The sequence below is a fragment of the Crocuta crocuta genome, unplaced genomic scaffold, assembly GCF_008692635.1.
Source record: "Crocuta crocuta isolate KB4526 unplaced genomic scaffold, BGI_CrCroc_1.0 scaffold154, whole genome shotgun sequence".
NCBI classification, from domain to species: domain Eukaryota; kingdom Metazoa; phylum Chordata; class Mammalia; order Carnivora; family Hyaenidae; genus Crocuta; species Crocuta crocuta.
Genome location: NW_027530545.1, coordinates 12,483,578 through 12,491,865, shown reverse-complemented (window position 1 = coordinate 12,491,865; position 8,288 = coordinate 12,483,578). Strand labels below are relative to the sequence as shown.

The 8,288-nt window shown below is 32.7% G+C and overlaps 1 non-coding gene across 1 annotated transcript; it reads left to right on the top strand.

Annotated features, from left to right (window-relative positions):
* Positions 1-3,387: 3,387 nt before the first annotated feature.
* Positions 3,388-3,492, top strand: LOC144234516 (U6 spliceosomal RNA). Its single transcript, XR_013335996.1, has one exon. It is a non-coding gene; the product is annotated as a U6 spliceosomal RNA (small nuclear RNA).
* Positions 3,493-8,288: the final 4,796 nt, after the last annotated feature.

Genomic DNA, 8,288 nt, shown 5'->3' with positions numbered 1-8,288 from the left:
CATATTTAATGTAATCAATTTGATGAGTCTGGACATATGAATACACCAATGATACCATAACCACAAGCAAAGTAATAAACATATCCATCCCTTTCAGAAGTTTCTTTATGTCACTTTGCTATTTTATGTTTCTGATATGAAAACATAACATGAAATCTTATAACAAATTTTGAAATCCGCCATAATGTATTGTTAACTATAAGCGCTATGTTGTATTAAAGACCATTTGCTGTAAGTCTGGTTAGAACTATATTTTAAATCAAGAATGTGCCTTTTGGAGCACCTCCATGGCTCTGTTGGTTAAGCCTTTGACTTCTGCTCAGGTCACGATCTCATGGTCTGTGAGTTCAAGCCCTGCATTGGGCTCTGTGCTGACAGCTCAGAGCCTGGAGCCTGCTTCAGATTCTTTGTCTCCCTTTCTCTCTGTCCCTCCCCCTCTCATGCTCTGTCTCTCTCTGTCTCTCAAATATAAATAAACATTAAAAAATATTTTTTAAAGAATGTGCCTTTTGTCTTTAGATGAATCCAAATATCTGTAAGCATTCAGCCACTAAGCAAGTGAATGTTGAATTCCAAATTATATACATATATATATGTACATATATTAGTTTTTAGCTATTGCAGGCATAGAATGATCAATATTCTTGCAAGATCTATAAGCAGCCCTATAAAACTAGGAGATCTCTTTTAAATGCACATTTCAACTTAGTTATTCCTGAGATAAGAATAGTGAGATATAGTTATAGCGTTTTCAGATCACGAACATAATCTTAACAGTGCACATTACAGCCTAATCCTGGAGTCAATTAATAAATTGGTTGAAATAGCAGTTTGATTAAAATCTCAGATGTGCTAATTCGCTTTCCTAGTGCCCTTTAATTAAGACTTTAATAGAGTCTGCAATTACCTGCAAATTTTTTCTTTGTCTTAAATATTTGTGCTTTATCCTTAACTTTCAAAGCTCCTTCAAGTTGCCAAAGCACAAGAACAACTACTCTTAAAAATTAAGTTAAAACATAGAGAACAGAGCCATCTTTTCCTTAAAACTGTATAAGTTTCTGTATAACTTTAAAATGCTTATTGAAATTTAAGTTGAAAATGCATATTTAACTTATGGTATGGGTTTTTGTTGTTCTTTGTTTTAATTTTTCATTTTTGGGCTTTGTTGTTGCTGTTTTATTTCTTGTAAAAATTACTTTTGGTGAATGTGATAGCATTCTGTGGCATTTCCTACTTAAACTATTTCATACTTAATTTAATTTAATATAGAATACTTAACACTCAAATTTATGTTTTTTGGTGTTGAAATTTTAACCATGGGAAATATATACATCTTTACCTCATCTTGTTTTTAACTATCATTTTGTGAGCTTTTACTCTGCATCAGGCATTGTTCAAACTGCTTCACATAAACTGTGTCATTTATTACTCCAATAATTGAATTCAGTAGATGCTGTTGAGTTGATTTCAGTATGCTACTGTTATCCACATTTTAAAGGTAATAGAATTAAGAGTAAGATTGAGGTAAATGGTTCACAGTTACAGGCATGTAAATAGAATTACAACTGAAAGGCAGATCTGTTTGACTCAAGAATCTGTGTGATTACTTATGCAAGGTTTATCTCAATTGTCTGAGTTTGTTGGATTGTTATTAACAAACTAGCATTTGAGGGCTCATGAAATTTAAATTTTTGGTGTGTGATATGACAAATGTTTCTATCAAACTTCCAAATACAAAGACTAATTTACTGATCACTTCTTTTGAAAGGGAAATACAATGCATTGACATTGTTTTGTGCTAAATCAGGACTTCACTTTGAAGAAGTTATTATCCCCCAAACCTTTTTTTTTTTTTTAATAAACCAATAAGCAAGTAAACAGACCTCAGTCTGAGGCTTTTTTTTTTTAAATTAGTAGATATTCACATATTTTTGAAAAACATTGTAACAAAAAGCCCACCCTGGATTGGACTGTCATCCAAAATAATCCCCTTCCTATGTACCCTCAAAAATGTTCTTTCAGAGAACTGAGTCTGTTGCTAAGAAACATTTCTAAGACTAATTCAGGAAACCTTAAGAATGCTGAAAAAATATGCTTTAGCCACATATTGGAAAACACCAAAACAATGCAAAAAAAAAAAGTTCCCCAGCTTAGTTGAGAAAAGGCAAACTAATAAAGATGTCAAGTCAAATTTGGGGCGTTACCACTTAAAGAGACAAAATAACACATTCACTAATTCAGAAGAGAAAAAGTTCATCTCAAAAAATATATAGACTCTAGAATTATAATTGATAATTATAATAGATGATTGATTGAAAAAATTGAAGAAATATGTGTGTATCCTTTGTAATCACTTATGTAATGTACAAAATTAGGTTTAAGAAAATATACTAATAGTTCCTTTACATCCGTACTCTTGAAATAAGCTCATTGCAGTAGTAGTATAATCAGAGATTAAAAGGAGCTGAAGACCAGTTGCAATCATTTGGTATAGCAAAACATGTTTAAAACTCTTGTGTCCCACGTTTTTCACAGATATTCAGAGTTTTTAAAATTGGAAAATATATATCACTTAAAAATTTTAGGTCATCTCTAACCTCAACACCATTCGTGGGGCTAAGGGGTTTGTGAAAGGAGTATTGTTAATGTTGACAATAACAAGAATATTTCAAAAGCGTACTTAAGAGAAGTGGCCTATCTGCAATTCATACAATATTTTAAGCAATATGGAAATGGTACAAAGATTGAAAAATGAAACACTGGAAGAAAAAAATATTTCAGAGAAGATCTAGCTTATATGAAAATTAAGAATTTGTTAAAGGAAACATTAACACAATAAAGGAGAATGTATGCCTTCTAACTTAAATTACTTAGACTATACTTAAATACCCAGGAAAATAAATAAAATGTTAATTCTTATTTGATCTATTAATATTCAAATAGTAGGTATTTAGGTTACTACATCTGTTAGAAACAAAATATTTATAGATGAAGCAATGAAGTTTTAAAATATTTCTTTTGGATATATCTGATAATATCTGACACTAATCAATGGAATACCTATTATTTAAATATTTCTAATCCTTTTCTAAAAAAAGAAATGAGGTTTTTCAGAAAATCTTTGCTATAATGGTGAAACTAGATTATAAAGTGTTAGTAAAATGCTGGTGCCAGAGCCTCAGAAAATACACATTACCTGATAAGTGTCTTTGCCCTGTCCTCTCTTCTACCACACATTTCTTCTGTTTCCCATTTTGATTGTGCAGTAACATATTTTGTCTTTGTTATTTCAGAGTCTTTCAACAGCAAATAACATGTTCTCTTTTCTTGGAGTGCTTTCCCTGCAGATAATCCATCACCATATTTACATTAAATAACGAGAAAGTAGCGCTCATTTTGGCAGCACATATACTAAAATTGGAATGATAACAGAGATTAGCATGGCCCCCGTACAAGGATTACATGCAAATTTGTGAAGCGCTCCATATTTTTTGTTTTACAGTTGAAAAGTAATCTAACATTATGGCAACTATTTATAATTAAAAATATAATAATGGGAAAATATTAAGATGACATATTTGAAATCACATTTCCATGCTGAGGAGATGTAAAGTCTGTGATTAGAGAAGTAAATGTTGTAAAAGAAAGAATTTTTAGAATACATTAATTATAGAGGAATTTGTGGATTGTCCCCATAGAATCTAAAAAAGAATCTATAAATCCCCATCAAACAACGGCATTCATTAGAAGTACTGACTGTTTCGGGGCGCCTGGGTGGCTTAGTCGGTTAAGCGTCCGACTTTTGCTTGGGTCATGATCTCGCGGTTCGTGGGTTCGAGCCCCACGTCGGGCTCTGTGCTGACTGCCAGCTCAGAGCCTGGAGCCTGTTTCAGAGTCTGTGACTCCCTCTCTCTCTGACCCTCCCCTGCTCACGCTGTCTCTCTCTCTCCTAGAAATAAATAAAACATTAAAAAAAAAAGAAGTACTGACTGTTTCACATCCAGTAAGCAGGGTGTTAACTAATATATATTGATATGCTTTTATAATTCTCAGCTTACTTGATAAAAATAGGCATTTCTACATGTCCTGTTATAATTGGAATGTCTTGAATTTCCATTAATAAAATTGTATGTACTAAAGTTATAAAATGAAGAAATGGGTAATTAGGTAGCACTGAATCTAGTAGTTAAGACTTAATTTCATTGATAGCAATTTTAAAATAAGAATAGGCAGTAAATTCAGAGACTCTTCTTTTCCTGATAAGTTTTATGGGCAGGCTCTAAATGGTAAAAATAAAAAAAATGATACTTTACCAGAAATTAGGGACAGCACAAATACTAGTTGACTGAACCAAGGAAACAGGTCTTAAATAAGAACTCTTTTGTGCTTCATAAAATCAGATCTGTGCAAAGGAAGAAATAGCCTGAATTACTGATAATTACAAAAATTAGAATATTTGTAGATTAAGAGTTACATAAACTGGGGGGCTTGAGTGACTGAGTCTGTTAAGCGTCCAACTTTGGCTCAGGTCATGATCTCATGGCTTATGGGTTTAAGCCCCACATCAGGCTCTGTGCTGACAGCTCAGAGCCTAGAGCATCCTTTGGATTCTGTCTCCCTCTCCCTCTTCCCCTTCTCTGCTTGCATTCTGTCTCTTATCTCTCTCTGTCTCTCTCTCTCGACGGTAAATGTTAAAAAAAATAAAATTTTAAAAAAGAGTTATAGAAACTTTTAAGAAACTTTGGAAACACTTAAGAAATAAGACGAAATGCTGAGCTACATGAAATGAACACCTGGAATTGGCAGAAACAAAGGAACCCAACCTAGTGAGGAAAAAGGTGATAGGAACAAAAAGATGTTATTACCTTGTCAAGGTGTACTGACTGATCTCTGAGGAGAGAAACTGAATTTGTTTTGATTAATGTAATTAGGTGCCCCCCTCCCCATGACAAGAGCATTGAGCATATCACCTTTAGAAAAGTTGAACTCCTGATGTTGCTCATTCTTTTGTAAAATAGGGACATATCTGGTACCCAATATCACATGTTTAGCTAGCAGATATGGTAGAAGAATCTGGCTTCCATGCAGGCACAATTAAAATGGAAGACTGTATTTTAGTTATTCTTTAGTTTGAATGTCACACTTTCACTCCTAAAGAGAGACACAGTATAAAAGTTTTCATCTTTCCCTTAACTTCTCTTCCCTATTGAGAACAAGGAGAGTAACTGAAATCAACATATTTACCCTGTCTTGATTAAGCCCTCACCTTTCCTTATCTGGAGCTGTCAAACAAGATTCTTTGCTTTTAATTCTAGGTCATATGATCTGGCCACTACCCTTGCACTGTTTTGTGTTTCTGAAACAGGAATCTGATCATTTTACTCTCAGAATACGATCATGCATTGCTTTTTTACTAGCATGAAGTAAAACTCCTGAGCAAGGCCTTCCACAATCTGTTCATTTGGCTCTTTACTGCGTTTGTACACTTTTGTTCTTCTCTTCTCCACTTGCCTTGTGTTCCTGAGAACCCAAATGCCTTATCCATTGCCAGGAGTCATGCTGTTTTCCACCACGCACAAAGAGAAAGCAATTATTCCTTCAGATATCCCTATGATTTACTTTATTCTTTAACCTTGCCCCTCCCCTGGAGTCTAACTCAGAGTGAATAGATCTTTCATTAAGATGTCTGTTGCAAATACCACCTTCTATTTTGTGTGTGTGTGTGTGTGATGTAATTTCAGGAGCCTTACCCTCTTTTTCCTTTTGTTCTGTCTATGTCCTTTTCTTTTTTTACAATAGCTAAAAAAATCCTTATGATAATCAAGTTTTATCCCACATATTGTGCATCACTCTACATATCATCTGATTGGTATAAAGAAAAAAATGGAATTACCTCCTCCACTAGATTCTATGATGCTTGTTTTAATCCATCCTAAGACCACAATAGCCTTTTTTTTCTTTTTTCTTTTATTTTGGCTACCATAATTTCTCATTGGTTCATACATACGTATATATATACNTAATCAAGTTTTATCCCACATATTGTGCATCACTCTACATATCATCTGATTGGTATAAAGAAAAAAATGGAATTACCTCCTCCACTAGATTCTATGATGCTTGTTTTAATCCATCCTAAGACCACAATAGCCTTTTTTTTCTTTTTTCTTTTATTTTGGCTACCATAATTTCTCATTGGTTCATACATACATATATATATACATACATACATACATACATACATACAGGCAGTAAAATAAGACAGAATTTAATAAATAATAGTTTTGCTATATAAAGACTTTGATTAATCAAAAAAAAAAAAAGACCCTGTGTTATCTCAAGTGTGCTCTGAGAGGCTAACCAAGTAAATACTTCCTTTTTAAAATACATTCGTTCAACCATTGATTTATTCATTAGCCATTTTGAGACATCTATTCTCTGTGCATTGCAGAAGGATTTTTTTCTCCTAAGTGCTTCGACAGCTAAATCAGATAATTGAATAAAAACATTTAATTATCCAAGGGAAAGCTTTTATTTTGTTGTGTGTTATCTAGATCGCTGTAAGAAAATAAGATTTTTAGTATTCTGAATCAAAATAGAGTTGTTTGTGTTTACCATGGTAGACTTCTTGTAAATTATTTCTCATGACCTTTGCATTATAAAGAGCACTAATGAAGAACTTGTTGCCAAGTAGCAAGGCAAAGGAGCAGTTCAGGGATTGTGGATTATTGAAAAAGAATTGTGTAGCATTGTAAAAGAATTAATGTGTAGCATTGCTAACACTAACACATTAGAGATTATTTTACCATACAAGGAAGCAAAAAATATTTTTTGAGAAGAAATACAATCTTCTATTCAACTGTAAAAAAATAGAAATTCACAAATATGACTGCTTGAGTCTTGCTTTCGGATCCCACTCTCCACCTTTCTTCCATTCTAATATTTATTAATCTGCTTTAGGATTTATTTGTCCCATCTCTATTCATACACCACAGATTTAATGGTTCTTAAGCAATCTCAAAAGTATGACTATACATCTACAAGTGGTGAATATTATAGATTAAATGAAAAGACTTGAAGATGAGTCTGAGTTCTATGATTTATTAACGCTACAGTTTTGGACATATGGCTTGACCAGAAAAAACATACATTTCTTCATTGGTAAAATTGGAGAATACTACTAAATCATCATGTTATCATGAAGTTTAAGTAAATTAAGTAAATATTATACAGTAGCTGATATTTTAATTACTATTATTGTTATTATTATTATTATTATCATCATTCCTAGTATCCAGTTTAGAAAATGGATTTGTTCCATCGACCCTAATGGCTTGACAATGTCTATCCCAGCAATGAACTTTCCTTAATATATAGTGTGCACGTCTATTGATTTGTTATCTACCTTGTTCCCATACTTTTTAGGCTAGTTTGCCTCTTCTTCTCAGACCTGCCATTTCTGCCATTTTTATCAACAACTTTTCTCAAGCAGTTGCCATGTTCTTACATGTCCATAGCCATTTAGTTTAACAATAGGAATCTTACTTGAATTTAGCAATTCATTTAAAGCCACTGTGATTTTTTTTGGATCTTTCAGCTTTTTGTTTGTTTTAGTCTGCATTTATAAGTTTAAGAGTATCTTGCCTAATGTGGTTAGTAAGTATTTTATAGATTTTGTTAAATAAGTGATTGATTATATCAAATATAGGAAAAAGAACTTATTTCTACAAATCTTAGGATTAGGCAATTGGCTGTGACTAGTTACCTTTTATTCTTTTATACATTATGCAAATTTTTGTCACTTTCTTTAGATAGAAGAATTTAATTTTCTCCTTTATCACAGTAATGTGTAAATCTCAAATTGCATTCAAATAGGACACATAGAATTTATTTGTATTAAGTAAACTACACAGTAAACAAGCAAAGAGTAAATTGTCTCCAAACTATAAAAATATGAATTTTTATATAGGGGAGGGTGGTATAAATTATATAGATGAGACTGAAGACACAGGGAAATATTGAGATAAAAGGGAATTTCTAAATCTTTAACTTCCAGTCTCTTTTACTCAAAAATATGGCCTTTGGGTATTTCATTCACAAAAATAAGAAAGGGACTTAGGTTCATGAGAAATATGAACAAAATTGGGGTTTACATTCAATTGATTATGACTGATTGGTGACTTCATTGTTAGCAATTTGATCACTGTTCTCCAGTTCCCACAGTCTGCTTGTCCAGCTGTCCAAGGAATGCTGCTGAAGCAGGCTGTCTCCCTTTTCTCTCCCATCTG